This window comes from Lissotriton vulgaris, chromosome 11 (genome assembly GCF_964263255.1).
Source record: "Lissotriton vulgaris chromosome 11, aLisVul1.2, whole genome shotgun sequence".
Taxonomy (NCBI): domain Eukaryota; kingdom Metazoa; phylum Chordata; class Amphibia; order Caudata; family Salamandridae; genus Lissotriton; species Lissotriton vulgaris.
Window position 1 is genome coordinate 721,686,422 of NC_141699.1, and position 21,343 is coordinate 721,707,764.

Sequence of the window (21,343 nt, forward strand, 5' to 3'; positions counted from 1 at the left end):
TGGAAAAACACAAAGAACATGAGAACAAAACAAAAAATGAACACTCCACCCCCCCTCCCACCAAACCTCCCGTTACACTACCCCCCTCCCTGCACCCCTGCGTACGACTCTCAAGCCTCCCCAACTTGCAGTGTGCCCGTCGCCCCCACATCTAAGCTAAACTACCAAAAAAGATAAATCTGAGGAGGGGAGAGACCCACCGATAGCCCGTTGACCCCCCCATATTTACTGTGTCAAAAACATTTTTATCGGAAGAGTACAGAAGTAGTCCATACCCAATTGCTCCCCGGTTCCCACAGCAAGAGTACTTATTCTTGTTCGTGCGACCCCCCGCCTTCATCTCCACTCTGTCTCTGGGGTTCGTGCTGAGCAGTTAAGGTGTCCAACCAGTCCGCTGCAACCTCCGGCTTATCAAAGAAATAAACATTCTCATTATGTTCCATCCTCAGCTTGGTCAGGTATAGCATGGCATACTTGAGTCCCTGGTCACGAAGCTTTCGCTTAACTCTCATAAAGCTCATTCTCTGCTTCTGGACCGCTTGAGTGAAGTCCGGGAAAAAACTGATGGATGAGTTTTCATATTTCAAAGGGCCTCCAGATCTGGAGGCCTCAAGGACCGCATCTCTGTTCCTAAAATTAAATATTCTCGCAATCAAAGGTCGAGGCGGGGCACCGACACGCGGCCTACCTCCGGGAACTCTGTGCGCTCTCTCGATGGTAAAGAAATTGCTCAGGCCCTTGGGCTTCAGATGATTAAGTACCAAATCCTCGACAAAGAAATCCGCCGCTTGCCCCTCCGCCTTTTCCGGTACTCCAATAAGACGTACGTTGTTCCTCCGGGCCCGTCCTTCAAATTCTTCCAGTCTACGGATAGCCAGATAATTCGAGGCCTGCAAATTCCAAACCTCTGATTGCAGTTTGGTTACATCGTCAGTAAGACTAGCAGTCTTGATGTCAAGTGATTTAACTTTCTCACTTGTCTTCGTGAGGTCTGTCTGAATCAGATTTACCTCAATTGATACAGTATCCAATATATGAGCCAGGGTTTCCATCTGTTGTCCGAGAGAGGACTTGATACCATCAATGGCGACCATTACGTCTTGTAGCGTCAGCTCCGCTTCCAGCACAGAAGTTTCTTTTGCTCCTTCTTGCGACTTTCCGAGTCCACCAGGCGACCCTTTAGTCTGTGCATATCGGTCCATGTTGTTAGTTTGGGTATACCGTCCACCTCTAGTGGACTTCATTTGCCGCTTATCTCCCTCCGGTTTAGCCGCCATTGTGGGACAACGTTTGTCGCTCGATTCAAGGCAGGAGCGATAGATAGCCTTCGTATGTGAACCAATATCCTACTGACGATTCATTAGGAATGCCCGGCAGCCATCTGCTTGTCTGTGCTGTCGGTAGAGATCTCAGGCCTCTGCGCCATGACTGGTGCGACACTCCGCAAAAACCTTCAATCCCGATTCCACAATTCTGCACTCCGTTAAAGCGCCCTCATAGTAGGGTCTTCTGTCGTCTATCAGGGTATCAACTATTCCGGAGCGGGTCTCAGCGAGGCATCAGGGAGTTCCAAGCGAGATCGAAAGTGAAACCAAGTTCGGAGTCGCAAGGCCGGGCCAGTCGCTTCCGGTCTTCAGAGCCGATGTTCTCGCATTACAACTCGGGCACTGCGCCAACCCAAACACCGGGACTCCAAGAGGTACAGACCTCAAACTGTCCGGACCTTCAACTCTGGTCCCCGTGGCACGTTCGGGAAACGGTTTTCAGCATTCGACACTCCTTCGGTTCCGCTGCAATAAGCACTCCACAGTAGACAGGATAAACGACAGGATATATTCGGGGGGCTAACAGAGAATATGTTCCCCCTTGACCTCTAAAACTTTAACGGTATGTATCCAATACTTTAATTCTATTATTTTCATACATAAGGGCAAACAACAAGAAAGGTTTTTTTTATAACTTTATCATTTTATTATTTTTTTCTTTTTAGTTATATTTCTTAGTACAAAGATTATTTTTCCATTTATCATTTTATCACATCAGTTAATATATTTTATCAAAAAACACATAGTATAAAACACATCATTTTCTAATATCATCAGTAAAAAAACTATTTACTGCAGGGAAAACAATATACAAAACAATCAACACTCTCACAAGTACATACATCCCTTACTTATCATACATACTGCATTCATTCTTGATTCTGCGTCTGAGGGATCGCAGGTGGAAATGCAAATTAATACGCAAGGTCGACGCGTTTCGGCAGTGTGGACCGCCTTCCTCAGGACCTGTCTTGCAGAATACTCAAACACAAACAATATTTTTATGGCCCCTGCATAGTTGAATATCTGTAACGATAAATGACATACATTGTTTTATTTGTTCTAATACTTTTTTCATTATTCTCAGTTACGTTGCCCTATGTACAACCAAGAAGATATAATTCATTTACACATTATAGTTACTCTGACTCTCTTGTGGTTGGACCTGAGCTGAGCAGCAGGATGGCATCTACGTGACTCTCATAGTCGACACATAACTTCAACCTAGTGATTTTTCCTAGGGTTAAGTTTACCTGAAAACTCTAGTGCTGTTGTTAGAGAAAACTTGTTGGAAAAGGATTCACTATCATATCCACAATTTATGTTCAAATGACAGTGTTTTTCACTCAAGACCTTAGGTGATGTCAATAGATAGGTATAATTATATATCTATCTGCATGTTTAAACTGTTTTAAGACTTGTTCGCATGTGAGATACTTTTTGCAACATGACAGATCTCATACTATGTACCTGTTGTTCTGGGAAAGGATTCCTGTCAGGCTGCAAGTATTGACTTCAGGATTTATTTTAGTAGTGCTTCCTGTATAAGATTAGGAACAGAAACTGTCACTGTTCTGTGATGTTATCTTTATAAAGGAGAAGTTTATCAGGTAATTATTGGGCAATAGCTTACCTATTTTATCAGATATTATCTTTTTTCTTCCTTCTAATTGTTGGTGCAAAGGCTTGTTTTTTATGGATCCGGTGTTGGACTGCAGAGACCACAAAAATAAACAAAGGAACAACCCCTTACTTTCTCGTACTTGGAGTAGTTGGAAATGTATTGATTATTTACTCATGCAGTCTCTATGAAGTCAATACTTGCAGCCTGACAGGAATCCTTTCCCAGAACAACAGGTACATAGTATGAGATCTGTCATGTTGCAAAAAGTATCTCACATGCGAACAAGTCTTAAAACAGTTTAAACATGCAGATAGATATATAATTATACCTATCTATTGACATCACCTAAGGTCTTGAGTGAAAAACACTGTCATTTGAACATAAATTGTGGATATGATAGTGAATCCTTTTCCAACAAGTTTTCTCTAACAACAGCACTAGAGTTTTCAGGTAAACTTAACCCTAGGAAAAATCACTAGGTTGAAGTTCTGTGTCGACTATGAGAGTCACGTAGATGCCATCCTGCTGCTCAGCTCAGGTCCAACCACAAGAGAGTCAGAGTAACTATAATGTGTAAATGAATTATATCTTCTTGGTTGTACATAGGGCAACGTAACTGAGAATAATGAAAAAAGTATTAGAACAAATAAAACAATGTATGTCATTTATCGTTACAGATATTCAACTATGCAGGGGCCATAAAAATATTGTTTGTGTTTGAGTATTCTGCAAGACAGGTCCTGAGGAAGGCGGTCCACACTGCCGAAACGCGTCGACCTTGCGTATTAATTTGCATTTCCACCTGCGATCCCTCAGACGCAGAATCAAGAATGAATGCAGTATGTATGATAAGTAAGGGATGTATGTACTTGTGAGAGTGTTGATTGTTTTGTATATTGTTTTCCCTGCAGTAAATAGTTTTTTTACTGATGATATTAGAAAATAATGTGTTTTATACTATGTGTTTTTTGATAAAATATATTAACTGATGTGATAAAACGATAAATGGAAAAATAATCTTTGTACTAAGAAATATAACTAAAAAGAAAAAAATAATAAAATGATAAAGTTATAAAAAAAACCTTTCTTGTTGTTTGCCCTTATGTATGAAAATAATAGAATTAAAGTATTGGATACATACCGTTAAAGTTTTAGAGGTCAAGGGGGAACATATTCTCTGTTAGTGCTTTGCTTTTCCCCTCTTTCCCTGACCTTGAAGTAATAAATAGAGGGGGTCCCACTCTTATGTTAATATATTCGGGGGGCTACAAGGGTCTCGGGAGCCCTAAGCTCACGCGGCCATCTCAATGCGCGCGAAGCTCCTCCTCCGCTTAATCTTTTTTAAGTGATATTTTGACTTGTGTATGTTGGATTTGTGTCGTTTTGGTCTTGTTTTATTCAGATAAATATTGGCTATTTTTTTTAAAAACTGGTGTGGTCTCCTGGGGGAGGATAATCCTGACTCCTTGTGCAAAGCTAACAAGGGGGTGAGCAGGGTTATCTTAACTGTGTGACACCCTGACTAGAGTGAGGGTCCCTACCTGGACAGGGTGCAAACCACTGCCAACTAGAGACCCCATTTCTAACACCTACCCTTTACCAAACTCTTTAACCCCTTCGATGCTTATGACGGAACGGTTCCTTCAACAGTGTCGGTTGGGCTGTGCTGATGACGGAACCGTTCCGTCACGACCACGCCCGTTTTTAGAAGAGATTTCGTTGCTTTTTACAATGTATCAGTTGCCAGCCTTGGAAGTATTTTTTCACTACTCACCACACACTTTTCGCCCATTCACTAGGGACCTGAGCTCTTCCCTCCTCTCTATGGGCATATTAGCAAGAAGCTCGTTAAAATTATCACCGTTTTAGCGGCAGGAACCTGCCGCTAAAATGGCGATAATGGGCTTGCTAATATGCATTATAGAATTCTATAAGAAGCCCAGGTTAGATGTCCTGCACATCTAACCTGGGCTTCTATTGGAGTTCTATAACGCATATTAGCAAACCCATTATCGCCATTTTAGAGGCAGTTTCCTGCTGCTAAAACTGTGATAATTCTAACGAGGTTTTTGCTAATATGCCCCTATGTTCTCAGCTTGGAATATTATTAAGCCCATTCACTTCTCTTATACAAGTGTTTGGTTGTGGAATTAAAAAACAAATCAAGAAGTTTCTACCTGGCACTCAAAACTACCCACCTTCATATTTTTTGTCAGAGAAGCAATGCAGTTCCAATATGTTAGTAATGGAAATATTTAGATTTCAGAAAAAGTGGAATGCCGTATATCTGATGTGGCACATATCCGGCAGTGCAATTTTTCAGACCTCAGTTCTCTCTCCTTCCCTTGGTGACCCTGAACAGGAAGGAGAAAGAGGGCAGGGAAAGGCGGTAGGTGATAGCAGCTGACAGTTTCCTTAGCATGACCTAGACTGAAAATCTATATTCCAAAGTAATATATTGGATTGATGTATTGCTTTGGGGGCCTTCTTGGGCCCAGGGGAATACTTGATTTAAGAAATTACTGTTGCGTAATCGCCACGGGATAGCGGTTAAGTTTAATAATTTTAATATTGGATTGTCGACACACTGAATGATTACACGGTTCAATGTTGAGTGTCTCCTCCAACAGAATAGAATGAACCAGTGACTTCTTACAATAGCATGACTGTTCTGTTGACTTGACCCTACTCAGAAATATAAGCCCTGACGAAGTCAAAACTCTTGACGAAACCCTTGTTGGCTACTGTAAAGAATCAGCTTTGTGAGCAACCAAAAAAATGACTTGTGAAGTCCAAGACTTGGAATAATATACCAACATGTGGAGTCCAAATTCTAAAGAAATAGAGCAACTGTAGAGTGGAATATTGTGACTGTAAATTATTCATAAATGCTGATTAGTGTGTGCCAATTGGTTTTATATAATTTGTACAGGACCCTGTGTGGAGTTCCTAGTTGTGAATGTGGGGTGAACATTCCTATCTTACGTGCACCACTTTTACTTGTTTGAATTTTGATATATAATGATAACTGTCAGGTGAGTGCTGAGAGAAACCCCGCCCTTCACCCCTCTTATTGATCCTCTGTGTGCGCGATTTGATTCCGAGGAGGCACCTCAGGGGATTGATTGGCAGCATCCCCTGGTGATGTCCATCAGCACTGACGATACCACCCAGAATTGCTCTATGATTGGGCCGGACCATACCATCTGAAGGAAGTCCGCTTCCAGGTATGGGCAGTGGGGGTCGCTATTGGAAACATCTGACGTATGCGTAAAAGGGTGAGGTATATCCAGTGTAGGTAGTTAAATTGAGTGTATTTCAGTAGGGGGTTCATGGATACCCCACACACCTGTCCAAGTGTAGTATCCCACTGTTGATCCGTAAGGTCCAGTTCCAAGTGAAGCAGCCCAGCCATCCCTCAGGGTTGGGAAATGCGTAACATGGGTGTCCATGAACACTGTAGAGCGCTGTAATCGAACACATATCACTGCCTTGGGTAAACAAAGTATGAAGTGGTGGAAAAGGGCCAGGCTCCACCCAATCCGATCACTAAAGCCAACCCGAAGTGACAGATAATGCATTGTAAGATAGGAACTGATCCTCCTCCAGGCCACATTGCTCAATTAGTTCCTGAAAGGACAGTAAGATCTTGTATGTGTTTAGGTCTCCTGGCACTTAGACCCCAACTTCTCTCAACAATTTGATGTTGCGCTGTTCAGGCACCAGAAGTAAAGTGGGCAGTGCCCAGAATGGCAGGTTTGATGAATATGGAGGTTGGAGACAGTTGAGCTGAACGTATGTGTGCCAGCAGTGCCTAGCTGTCTTAGCCAGGTGACCGGTCTGACGTGAGTCTTGCCAGTGGTCCATGAGCCAGTTCATTAGAGGGTAATCCCCCAAGTCCCTCTGTATGAACAACCATTCTCGGCTGGAGGTGTACGAGAGCCAGCGCATCGGCCATTGCAGCTGTGTGCTGTGTAATACAACTCATAGTTTGGAACCCCTTGGCCGCTGCACTCCAGCGGGGCATAAAGTTTACTTAGCACCACTCTCTTCCGACCGTGTCCCCAGATCAGGTCTTAGAGGGCAGATTCCAAGTTGAGGAAAAACCTCCTGGTCAGGCAAATCAGGAGGGCTGAAAAGTGGTGTAATTGTCTGGGTAATACCAGCATTTCCGCTCTGGCCACCCTGCCCATCAGTGAAAGTGGCAGGGAGTTCCAAAATACCAGTGAGCTGCAGACGTTGGTCTCCATGGAGCCAGATTATCCTGTATGAGATCATCAGTGTGATCTATATTTACCCGCGCTTAACCGCGGCGCAAATTCCGCCGCAGTGTGGCGCTTTGATGAAGTGGGCGGGGCCGCGTCGGCCAACGGACGTGCGCAACACTACGGAGGTAGTGCTCGTGACGGCAGTTGGCCGACAGAAGCAGCAAAGGGTTTACTTCTGGGTACTGAAAGGTGTCAAGGCACCACTCCACCACCAGAGTGGGTAATACATCTCATTCTGCCTACGCAAGGCAGAGCATTGGTAATTTTTCAAAGTTTTTTTAAGTGGAAACTTACTAAAAAGTCAGCCCACATACACTACTAGCAAACTAACTGGTAGGCTGGCAAAGTTCGGACTGATTTTATGTCTGGCGTACAGTGGGGTGTTTGTTGCTGGGCCTGAGCTGACCACGTTTCCTACCTGAAGTACTTGAATGCTTTAAAAACAATTGATGCAAAACAAATGGTTTGAAACCTTAGAAACCGATGGCTCTCTTTATACTTGTTTGTAGATTTTTGGGCTGCTTTTGACTTGGTGGAATGAGAAATTCAAATTGTAAATCAATGAAAATTCTAGGTACTCACATTGGCTCCACAGGGGAACCTGGGCTCGAGTGGAGTTGGCTGTTAATGGTAGCCTTTCTCTGAAGATCAGCATTAAAAAAACATAGGCTGCACCAAGGATGTTTGTAGGCACCAACTCTCTGTCCTGTTTTTAGCTGACCTAAAAACTCTCTCTCCTTCTCCCCTAAAATGGGAGAGCTTCCACATATCCTGTCTGCTTTATGCAGACAACCCTGTCATTATGGATTGGACTCCTGCTGCGTTACAAAGGAAATTGGTGGAATTCAAAAAGTAGTGCCTTTAAAAACAAGCCCATTTTGACAAACCTAAATTCATGATCTTTGGTAAAAAGGCGAATCGTTTTGTATAGTCTATTCGGCAGTCCCAAATAGAGGCAAATGCAGAATACAGGTATTTAGGTAAGCTTTTTAATAAATCGCTGCCATTGTTTTCCCTTATTGAGTCACTGAAAGACCCTTATTCACCCAGATTTAGTAGCTTACAAAGCACTGATCCCACCTAAAATCCTATACAGAGCAGAAGTGCTGGGCTTAGGTAATATTCTATATTGGGATATGGTAGAAGGCTGTTGCCTAAAAATCTGCTATCCTCCCCGAATGTACAATGGCATTGGCCATTAGGGTAGAGGTTGAGCTCCAAGTCTGTTCCACAACTACAAGCATATGAACATTGAGCTTCTGGAGCAAATTGGTATTATCTGAAAACCCCAAAATAGCTATGCTATGTAGGGATGAGATTATTACAAGCGTTCTCAATGGGGCTGACAAAGAAGCAGCTGCAGATGATGGCAGATGTATTGAGGATCAGTAATCACATTGTGTAACTTTCACTAACATCCTCCTCAGAGTGAACTATCCATGTTGCGCAACTTAGAATCAAGAGAAAGGGATCTCCGTTACTTTAGAGCCAAGCCCTCAGCGCCAAGATCTGTGAAGTTTGGGAAGCCAACACCACCTTTCCTTATCTTCACCGCCTCCCGAACTCCCATATGCGACGTATTATCTTTACATTAAAATGTGACTTATTATCTTTACATTTAGAATAGGATTGCAGCCAATCCACGTGCACCGCACAGGGCTGTGCTGTTTTAAGAAAGTTTGCGTGGTAAGTTCATATCCTTTCAATTGTAGATTTTTTTTACTTTGTGACAGAAAACTTTGAAACTTATCTTTTTCAAATATAATATCAGGTCTAGATTGTTGGCATTGTGTATTTTATTAAGAATACAATTAATGGATGTAATGTGCGCCCTGGCTAAGTTTTTAATGTCCATAAATGTTTGTGTATTATAACTACTATTTTACAATGGTCTGTTGATGAATTATTTGATATTTTAAATTATATGTGATTGTTTGTTGGATTTTTGTATGCATTTTTTCTATTGTTTAAGAGACAATGTCTCAAATAAGCAAATTATTGATAGAAATGGTTTGAAAGCTTGCCCAGTCACACCATTCTCATATCAAAAATATTTGTTTTTATCCTGTCTGTTGCAGGGTACAATACCGTCGGGTTGTAGGAAGCAAAGTGCGCATTGGCTGGCCAAACTGACATGCACACTTACAAGTGCACATACCACTCCTCCCATGGCCCAGCCCCGCCCCTCCCTGCACACGCTGGCTCAGAGCCAGCGGCTAAAAAAATAAAGCGATATTAAAATATCGTTTTATTTTTCAGCTGCTGGCTCTGATCAGGTGGGGCGACGCTCCTCCGCCATTGGCAGTTCACACCGTTTCAACAGTTGGTGCTCCATTCCCATTTTTTACACAATCTGCCTAGATTTCCGAGTGTCAAATTGATTCAATGGCTGTAATTATTCATATTCAAATGCTTCTTAGACTAACTCAAGAAGGAGCAATGAAAATGCAACACAACTAACATGTTAAGTAGTCGTAATTTCCAGTGAAGCCACTAGGTGACAGCAAAGACCAGCGTTGGCTTCAATCGCAGAAAATTGGAAGGCTTAGCTGACAAGTGCGCATTTCACACCGTTTCAACAGTAGGTGCTCCATTCCCGCTTTTTACACAATCCGCCTAGATTCCCGAGTGTCAAATTGATTCAATGACAGTAATTATTCATATTATTCATATTTAAGTGCATAAATAAATAAATACATAAAATAAATAAATCTTGGACGAACACAAGAAGGAGCAATGAAAATGCATGCCACACAACTAACAAATATTTTAAGTAGTCGTAATTTCCAGAAAAGCCACAAGATGGCAGCAAAGACCAGCGTTGGTTACAATCGAGGCAAATTGGGAGGTTTAGCTGACAAGTGAGCTGGTGTAGTGTGACACATTTACCCAGTTCTGACTGTTGAGCAAGCCGCACTGTGCATGCTAGAATTTGTAGCCCTCAGTTACAATATTAAATGCGAATCTAACAAGATTGGTTACAGTACACAGCTCGCCAATAGCTAAAAGGCTATTACTAATGAAGGAGTGCCATGTGACATGGTGCACCTGACAGCTACTCTCTCCATAAAGAAAACCTCCAGCGTCATATCACCTCCAACACCATTTCAATAACAGCAACCTGGCCAAAGACAGACGATACTGTAGTGATGTGGGCCCTAAGCCCGCTTGCTACAAATAACGACTCAAAGACACTGTGGGCACGGTTGCTAAACTACCACGAGCACGTGCACCCGGGCCCTTTTATTGGCAGGGTCACGTCACTCGTGACACCTGTGGTGGATGGATGTGGGGTGCAAGTGTGTCCAGCCCTCGAGGGACTGGCTGACTAACTGTGTTTGTTGAGACACTAGAATGTGTCCAGTATGACACTACAGATCCCTCAGAAGCCAGGTAAGCAGCCAGGCTGCACTCGAATAGAATACAAGGCAGTGCGCTTACTCTTTGTGTAAACTGTATGTGCGTAACTATCTCTATTCCGTCTGTTTGGCGCAGAAAATGCTCGCACAGCAGCCATACCATCTACGTCGCAATCCACGGTGCGTAGACCGTCCTGACAGGATCGCACCAGGAGTCTCGCCATCAAAGACCCGGAGCCTGCAGTTTTTGATTGACGGGTTGGCCAAAGGCCTATCCCCAGCTTCTAAAGTAGCCAGGGTAACACCACCGATGGTCTGAAGTCAGAACTATGGGGCTTATTTACAAGCCCCTTGCGCTGCTGTCGTGTCACTTTTTTTGGGGGGGAAAAGTGAGGCGCTGGTGGTGGAAGCAGCTTTTTTTTACAAGCCCCTTGTGCCACCGGCGCGTCACTTTTTCCCATTTTAAAAGTGTATACTGCTTGCAGGTCTTTAAAATACATAAATAAAAGGCATTGTCATTTACAATGCCAATACCTCAAACTCTCACAAATGCTAGACCTTTGTGGCACTCGCACTATAGCTGTAAACATTGTGTACATATTTTTTTCTATTTCTTTACTTTTTAAGCAATTACGGCACCCACACTTTAGCTGAGGATGTTTACTGCTAAAGTGCGAGTCCCACAATTGTAACAAAAGTAAGCAAATTGGAAAAAAAATGGTGCCTGCATGCTTTTTTTCTTTCTATCTGTTTACTTTTGTTACAATGACAGCAACAGCACTTAGGCTTTAAACATCTTAAGCTAAAGCGCGGGTGCCGCGCTTGCTTCAAAAGTAAAGAAATAGAAATAAAATTAAAAAAAATTCTATTTATTTCCTTTGAAGTAATCGCGGCACCCGCGTTTTAGCTTAAGCTGTTTAAAGCTAAAGTGTGGGTGATGGCATTATAAAAAAAAGGTATGTACATTTTTAAAAAGGCATGCAGCCGCGCTCGACGATCCCAAGGAACAAAAGGAAAATGTGTCCTCCATTGTTAGTGCTGGCCGCGCTAGTTAAATATAAAAATAAAAAAACATTGCGGGAGAGCATGTCCTGCCTGCAAAAGCAGGCAGGAGAAAGACCATTAACAAACGTGTGCTCGGAGGCTGTAATTGAAAACTCCCGAGTAACAACACATGCAACAGGGAGTGTCCTGATGAGAGGTAACAACAGAAGAGAGGAAGGTAATAAGGAGGGACTAATAAGCCTATTAACAAATCAAAGGCCAACTTTTACAGAGAACAGTGACAGGTGACAATTAAAAAGATGGGCGAAGAGTGGGCGGAGCTTACAGTCCATGCCTGAATACAGCACGTCTTGAAGAGAGAGCGTAAGTGCTGCCTAGGCGAGACCTAAAAAGAACACCACAGGTGTGGGTAGTGCGCAGTGAGCATTCAGACTATCTCTGGAGTGGAACTTATGTATGAAATCATCAAAATAACTCACAAGACATTTGCAAATTGTAATACTAAGAGTGTGATCTATGTCATTGTATGTCCTTGTAGTTTGGCTTACACTGGAAAAACACACAATTAAAAAACAAATATATCTGCAACCCAGGCTGAGGCTGGATGGCCAGACATACTGGCAGAGGTCTTACCTGCCCTAATTTATTCTGCCTGTGAAATATCTGCTGAGTGGGAGAATGTCACACTGAGGCATGGTTTTTTTCAGTTGCAAACTTTTTTGCATTTTATCATTGTACAACCGGATTAAATCTCATTTTTGTTCAAGCTTCTCATTAAACAGAGCTTGACAATGTTATACATTTCTTGATCATACATTTTTAAATGAACAGTGACAGGTATTCAATGCAATATGCAATATAAACATAACTCACCCACCTCTCCCACCCAATAACCAGGACGTTTCACCAGTTGAGTATTCTATAATTGGGGGACTGTTTGCGCAATAAGTCATACATCACTGTGTATGTACAGTAGGAAGCCATAACTATGTTGCTGCTAATGCTGCAAAATATCCTAAGGTTGGGGGCCGGCACTTTCAGTTGAAAGGCATGGGTAGGGATGCCTTATGTGTTATGTTATGTTAAATACACTTGTATAGTTTACGTCTACCCATAGGTGTCTTGGCGCTTGCGGATCATGAGTTACTAAGCTAGTGCATTACTGATTCCTAAACAGCCAAGTCTTCAGTTCCCTTCTAAAAGCGAGAAGGTTGGGTATGGACCTAAGATGCACTGGGAGGGAGTTCCACAGCTTAGATGTGCTGTTGATGAAACTCCTTCCTCCCCATTTCACTTTCCTGGTTCTCGTGATTGTAATCAGTTTAGCATTAGTCGACTGTAAAAGTCTACTTGGTGAGTGCCTTCCACAGGAATTTTGGTCCTGCTCTATATAAGGTTTTATGGGCCAGACAGAGAGCCTTAAACTTAATCCGTTGTCGCACCGGGAGCCAGTGCAGCTCCCGAAGGCCTGCAGAAATCGTATGTTAGGCTCGGTTGGTGGGAGCCCCACCCGCCAACATATAGCCCCACTAATTGGCAACTTGAGTAGTTCCGGTTTGCCTGTCACCTCAGTGCTGAAAATCCTGTGCTTTGAACCCTTCTAATAACATGTCCCTTTCCATCGATGTGGCTGTTTTACATAGATCTCTGTATTCTCCTCGTCATAATGCCTCACTTTTAGCCAGACTCCAGTGGAGTACTTCTTCACTCCATATATCCACCCTTGGGGCCAGCGGGGACTTTTAGTGTCTTGTTATCAGCCTTTTCGCTAATAATAGTGCTAAGTACGTAACGCACACTACCACCTTAGAGCATTTGAGCCACGGATACAGGGGAAACATCCTTTACCACGCACCCATTCCAACGTGGTATGGTTGCATCGTGATTTTGACAACGCAGGTTGTTACAATGACTTGCACTGGAGGGCGATCTAGACTAAGGAATAGTGTGAATTACTATTCCAACTCCTTCCCTACTGTAGGTAGACTGGAGTTGGAATAGTAATTCACACTATTCCTAAGTTCAGCGCCCTCCAACTCAAGTCAACGTAATGACTTGCGTTGTCAAGACCGCGATGTAACGTACCGCGTTGTGATGGTACACGTTGTATCATCTTACATTCGGATACAGCCCTAATATACAAGGCTCCGGTGTGTTCCAGTGGTTTAGGCTGCTCAGTTCCGCTAGTGCTGTCAAGATTCTCTCTCAGCAGCCGGAGAGAGGAGGGCATGTCCAGAACAAATGCATTAGGAGGGCCTACTGAGCACCACATCAAGGACATGTTGAAAAAGAGTAGGGAACATTTTGTTAGCTGTATGTGGAGTTAGATATACTTTGTGTAATATGGAGAACTGAATTAATTTAAATATCGAGTTACACAAGATTTTCGTGGGATATTTCAATGAATAGGCCCATTCTTTATCTAATAGCTCCCTGGCAAGGTTAGCCTCCCACTTACCTTATTGCGAAGTGAGTGGTGTCATGAGGTGCTCCCAAAGTCCCCAATAGATCCATCTTATTAGGTATCTACTGTGTCCCATGGTATGTAGTGCTTGTAGAAACTCTTGTCTTACGGGTTCTTTTCCATCTGTTGCCCAATAGTTGAGTTGACTCTGAGGCGCCCATGTCCTCACGTGAGGTCAATCAGTATAATATTTAATAATTTGAACACCCATGTCGGTATTATGATGGACAAATTCACAAAGGGATACAATAAGCGCTGTAACATCACCATTTTAGCCAGGGTCAGGCTGCCTGCCACAGACCGAGGTAACCTGCCCCAGAAACCCACCTGGGATTTAAGTGTGTTGATTGTACGTATGAGGTTACCCTCTAATAAGTCTTCTGTCTCACGATATACCTGAATCACTAGATTGCAAAATGTGCCTTTTGCCATTTAAATCTGTGTGTACCCGAATCAGAGTGTTGGTTCTACATGTGTGTCAGCAAAGGAGTACGCACATGATTTGTCTGCATTATTTTGAAGACCGGACTATTTCCCAATTGTCAATAGCAGTTGGGCTTTGACTACCTGTCCCTCAGGGAGATCCTTCAAATACAGAATCATATCATCTGCATACAATGATATGGAATGCACTGTATGGTCTACTATAGGAATCCCCCTGTCCGCAGCCTCCTGGCAGATCCGCTGTTCTATAGGTTCAATTGTCAGTATAAAGAGGAGCAGATAGAGGGGGCGGCCCTGCCACGCACTACTCAATATCTGATATGATTCAGAGATATAAGGCCCAGTTCAGGCTCTGTCTGTAGGCGTTGTGTACAGCAATTTCACCCAATGGATATAGGCAGGGGGTATCCTGTACTGAGCCAATGCTGCTAGCAAAAAAAAAAAACTCCTAGTGTATGAATGGCTTGTCGTCGTCCAGGAATAGGCAACTAGCATATGGATAATGTCCTTGGGTGGCATCCATTAGTCTAAACAAATGCTGAATATTCAGAGACGTATTGCGTCCTGGGACGAAACTGCATTGGTCCATATGTACCATCTGTGGAAGTAACGGGAGCAACCAGCATGCCAGCATTTTACTATGAATTTTGTGTTTGGTAATGATAATAGTCTGTATGAGGATAATACTGTGGGTGGATTGGACAGGTTTTATCAGGGATATCACAAGCACTTCCCTGGTAGAAGGGGATAGCAAACCCATATCAAGGGAAGTATTATATGGTTTCTCTAGTTGTGGAACCAGTCTTGTAGCATATGAGGGATGGAATTCTACCAGAATCCCATTGGAGCCCGGCGTTTTAGTGTGAGCAAGGTCTTTGATGGCACCACATATCTCACTCGCCGTAATGGGAGCGCCGAGGGTCTTCCTTCCATTCGCAGGCACCCTTGTTAAGGTCACCTGGTTTGAAAACGCCGCTATATCTGTGGGGTCGGGAGGTGGCGGGTCGTGTATAGCACAGTGTAAAAGTCACAGAATGCCGTGTTGATCCCCAATTGTGTCCAAATCAGCCCATTATTAGGCATATTTATCGCAGTGTAGGTGTGGGGGATGGGTCTGTCTGGATTAAGCATGCCGATAATGTGCGAAACTTGTCCGCTTCAGTGTCTATTTTCTGCATGTAAGTCCTATGATCTATTACTTGGAGGCTTTCTAGATGTTCGCATGTGTGATCCTGGCTTCCTGTGATTTAGTTGCGGCTTCAGGGTTCTCAGATGCAGCTCTCTCCAGGGGGCCTAAGCTACTCTCTAGGTGTGTGAGTTCCCGATGGACCTCTTTCCTACAACCTACCACAGTATTAATCGATGTGCCTCACACCACTACCTTGAAAGCCTCCCACTCCACTAGTGGTGAAGAAGCCCTACCAGAGTTTTCAGAGAAGCACATATCGATGGTCATAGCCATGGTCTCCCTGAACACTATGTCCTCTAAAAGACGTCGTTGTAGGTGCCAAGTTGGGATCGAGGCTGGCACTCGGCACCATGATAGTGTTATTTCCAGTGGATTATGATCAGATATTGTCTTCACTAAATATGTGGCATGGGAAATGCTAGATTGAAGGTGGGGAGAGCAGAGGAAACTGTTAAGATGGGAATGGAGTGCACGTGGGTGAGAATAAAAGGAACATTCCCTAATATCTATGTTACTGCTACGCCATATATCCAAGAGACCCCATATGTCTGCCCACTGTCTCAGCGCCTGTGTGTGTGCGTGCATGTGTGTGTGTGTGTGGATGTGTGTGTGTGTGTGTGAGAGAGAGAGAGAGAGAGAGAGAGAGAGAGAGAGATCTAATGTCATGTTCAGCACTGCATTGAAATCCCCTCCCAGCACCCACGGGTATGGAGCCCAATCTGACAATAAAAAAGTTAAGAATGTGACTTGTTCGGTATTGGGTGCATATAGACATCCCAGCTCTATTAGCTAACCATCTAGCATGCCTGTAAGTAATACATGGTGACCCTGTGTGTCAATCCTAGAGTCAAGCACCGCAAACGAGACGCCAGCCCAGAGCCAGATCGCGGCTCACCTTGAAAGCGGTGTAGGATGTATGGAAAAGCTGACCTCCCTCTTTTACATAATTTCTGGGCTTCAGAAGCCACTGGGTGGATTTCCTGTAAGAAGGTAATTTGGACATGGCACCTATGCAATGGGGCTAGCATTCTGTGTCTTTTGTGCACAGAACTCATACCCCGTACATTCCAAGTTATAATGTTATAAGCACTCGCTACAGTCGACTTTCATGGCATAAAATGGCAGTGGTGAATACAATTCCCCACACATATCTCCGATTGCCCCCTCAAATACATCAGGTGACAGTTTTAAACAATAAAGAACATTCCCACAATACTCGGTCCAGCGATGCTCTGTCGTTCGACCAAACCTTACAACAAACAATAACAGTTTAAACATTGTAAACCATGTGCCTTCACTAATTGGGCATGTAGTATCAAACCCATAAGAGGGACTGCCACTACACTGTGCACACATGTCAACAATTGTGGACCATCCGACCTGGAGCCCCAATAATAGAATCATTGAAAGGATGTAGACCAAGAAACATTTATTTTTATTTTAGTATACCCCAGTTGATTCTATATGCTATTTCACATGTAGCCTGTTACTGTCTTATGGGCATTTGCCATCTGGATTTAACCTGCATAACAAAACATGTGTCCTCATAAAGTACTTATGCCAGTCACCTCATTAGACCATTAGCTGTCTGTGGAGTGATCGTTGGAAACTGAGCCATGCTCATGGAACACAAATACAACCAATCCTTGAGCTGCTCTCATGCTGGTTTCAGCATGAGAGCAGCTCCAGGATTGGTTGGAGCATGCTAAGCCAGTGCCCATTTTAAGGCTGGGAGCCTGTGCCAGCAGTTCCCAGGCTGTTTCACAGCCCTTGGATTGCCGGGTCTACGGTGTGCATGTTGCACACTGTAGATCAATGCAGTCTTCCTGCATTTGCAGGATTCAGCACCACCCCCACCCTTGCAGTGCACAGAGCACGAGCGGTGGCAAAATAAAATGGCGCTGATATATCATTGTATTTATTTGTGTTTGCCTGCTGCACTCGCAGCAGGTGAGACGACTCTCCTCAGCTCTTTAGGAGGAGCCGCTCCTGGTGATGACAACCAGATGTTGTTCGATGGCCACTCTAGAGTTGCACATTTCCTGAAGTATAACCTCTAATTTATCCATGGGGGTGTGTTGTTATGATGGAAGGTGTGCAAACGTCTAGAGTTTGGGATGGCGACACTCCGAGGGTGTGGATCAGGACCGCGAGTGGGCCGCTGGTCTGTCAATTTTATCTCTGGTGTGTCCCATGGCTCCTGTTTCTGGTTTTCAGTGTTCACAGTCAGAGGAGAGACTTGGATCCTCTCGTTGTCTCATCAACTGAGGCCCTCTCCGTGTCTATCGGGTGGCACTCCTCTACGCAGGGCTCGAGTCGGGGTACCATGCGGGTGGACGGCGTCCCCCCACTTATTTTACAGGGGACGCCGTCCCCCCTGCCAAACAGCTGGACTTCACTCTTTGGCCTCTCTGGGACGAGGAGCTCGGCACCTTTCGTGACGTCAATTCCTGTCGTGACGTCACTTCCGGTGACAGCGTTCCCCCCACTTCTTTTTTTACGACTTGTGCCCTGCCTCTACGACTCTATGGGTACTCGTGTCCTCCCCTACCACTCGGGTATGATGCCAGCAATTAGAGGGGAGAGATGATGTGAGACGTCCACTTAGGGTTTCAGATTAATGTTAACATGGAGCATGTTTGTTTTTTACTTAACTTTGAAAAATTGCATTTCTTGTGTTGTTTCCTACCTGCACCTCGGCCTGAGATCCCCCGCACCTCCATTCCTTTCACCCCTACCCCGGTCCACCACGGGCTTGCCCGATTGATGTGGAGGGTAGGCAGGACGGCTAATCACTACTTTCGGCTTGGGAGAGTGGAGTCAGGGGTCAGCGCTCCAGGCACTTAATGGGATGCCTCTTCCTGCTCGTAGTGGACGCGCGCAGCACTGATCACTACGCGCTAGCTGCCACCGGTTGTTAACGCTGCCTGATCGTTTTTTTACTTAACTTTTAAAAATTGAATTTCTTGTGTTGTTTCCTACCTGCACCTCGTCCTGAGATCCCTCGCACCTCCATTCCTTCCACCCCTACCCCGGTCCACCACTGGCTTGCCCGATTGATGTGGAGGGTAGGCAGGGTGGCCAATCACTTCTTCCGGCTTGGGAGGGTGCAGTCAGGAGTCAGCGCTCCATGCACTTAAGGGAATGCCTCTTCCTACGTGCAGTGGGCGCACTGCAGGCGCGGCTAAGGCACGCCAAAGGCAAGCCCGTCTGCGCCCCTCCACACCTGTTCCTCGACCAGCGCCAGCCATGCTGCCAGTGGCCTCCAAAATCTAGAGTCTGTTGTTCTAGGTCTAAATTACTGGCTCTTAGGACAGGGATATGCAGCCTCAGCACTCACTGCAACCCATCCCTGCTGCTAGCTAATCCTTTCAATTGCAATGAGTGTCCATTCTCCCTCAGCCCTCTCTCACAACGATCTCGCGTATGGGGCAGAGAAGATCCACTTAACGACCCTCTGGTAGTGGTTAAAGCTTGCCTCCTCAATTGCCGATCTCTCCCCCGACATGCGGGCGATATCTGGCTCTCCTTGACCTCCCATTCCTGGGACCTGATGTGTTTGACTAAGACATGGATTAAAGACTCATCCAATACTGATATTAGGCTGGCGATTCCCCCGGATTATCGTTTTGTTGAGATTAATCGTCCAGGCACCAAAGTAGGAGGAGGGATCGCTGTAATCCTCCGCTTTCACTGGAAGATTACTTCCAAGAAATTTGAGATCACAGGCCCTATTGAAGCTATGTATTTTAGCATATCGGACTCAACACATCTTATTTTAGCGGGGGTGTTGACATACAACCCCCCTGGTACACCACCTTCCTCTCTTACTGAGCTCCTAGCTACCATTGCGGACTTCTCTCTGAGACATCTGCATTTCACTATCCTTGGAGACTTCAATCTGCATGTAGATGATACTGTATGCTTGAAGGGCAGCTCTCTGTTGGATACGCTGGCGGGCCTTAACTTCACTCAGCTGGTACTTGGCCCCACCCATCGAGCGGGCCATACCCTTGACCTCCTTTTTACAAATTTTCCTGGCCTGTCCGCCTCGTCCCCACTACCCCTTACTTGGTCGGACCACTACTTAATTCCATTTAATCGGGCCATCTCCTTCCCACCGGCCATTCCAACTAAAGCTAGAGACCGATGTAGGAAGTGGTATAAAGTTACCTGCAATGCCCTTGGACCTATACTAGCTAATTCGAGGTGGCAGCCCTCTGGCGATCTGAACACCGATGTTGCTAATTTTAATATCCACCTATCCTCGGCAAGAGATGTCATTGCCCCAATGCAACCCCTTTCATTGGCCAGTGCTAAACCTTCAGCTCCATGGTTCTCCCAGGCTCTATGCGAAGAAAGAAGTAGTTGTAAGAAGCTAGAGCGCTGCTGGCGACTCACTTATGATCCTATCATACTGACAGACCTCCTGAGGCACAGCCGGGAGTGTAAATTGGCCGCTTTTTTAAAAAATTGTGTATTTCTTGGTGTTTTAAACCCACTTGCCCTCTCCCCCTCCCTCTCGACTTAAGGGCACTCACCTTGCCTGTGGAGAAGCCGCGCAGCCGATTTTATCGCTGCCGCGGTCTAAACTCCCAAGGTAATTTCTTGCCGCCATTGCCTGCTCGATCACGGAGGCCACGCCCACCTTGAGGCCACGCCCACTCCGCGCCAGTATTTAAAGCGCTGATTGCTAGCGCCCAACACATACTGACAGACCTCCTGAGGCACAGCCGGGAGTGTAAATTTGCCGCTTTTTTAAAAAATTGTGTATTTCTTGCTGGTTTAAACCCAGTTGCCCTCTCCCCCTCCCTCACGACTTCAGGGCACTCACCTTGCCTGTGGAGAAGCCGCGCATCCGATTTCATCACTGCCGCGGTCTAAACTCCCAAGGTGATTTTTTGGCGCCATTGCCTGCTCGATCACGGAGGCCACGCCCACCTTGAGGCCACGCCCACTCCGCGCCAGTATTTAAAGCGCTGATTGCTAGCGCCCAACACATACTGACAGACCTCCTGAGGCACACCCGGGAGTGTAAATTTGCCGCTTTTTAAAAAAATAGTGTATTTCTTGCTGTTTTAAACCCACTTGCCCTCTCCCCCTCCCTCACGACTTCAGGGCACTCACCTTGCCTGTGGAGAAGCCGCGCAGCCGATTTTATCGCTGCCGCGGTCTAAACTCCCAAGGTAATTTCTTGCCGTCATTGCCTGCTCGATCACGGAGGCCACGCCCACCTTGAGGCCACGCCCACTCCGCGCCAGTATTTAAAGCGCTGATTGCTAGCGCCCAACACATACTGACAGACCTCCTGAGGCACAGCCGGGAGTGTAAATTTTCTGCTTTTTAAAAAAATTGTGTATTTCTTGCTGTTTTAAACCCACTTGCCCTCTCCCCCTCCCTCACGACTTCAGGGCACTCACCTTGCCTGTGGAGAAGCCGCGCAGCCGATTTTATCGCTGCCGCGGTCTAAACTCCCAAGGTAATTTCTTGCCGCCATTGCCTGCTCGATCACGGAGGCCACGCCCATTCCGCGCCAGTATTAGCGCTGATTGCTAGCGCCCAACACATACTGACAGACCTCCTGAGGCACAGCCGGGAGTGTAAATTTGCCGCTTTTTAAAAAAATGGTGTATTTCTTGCTGTTTTAAACCCACTTGCCCTCTCC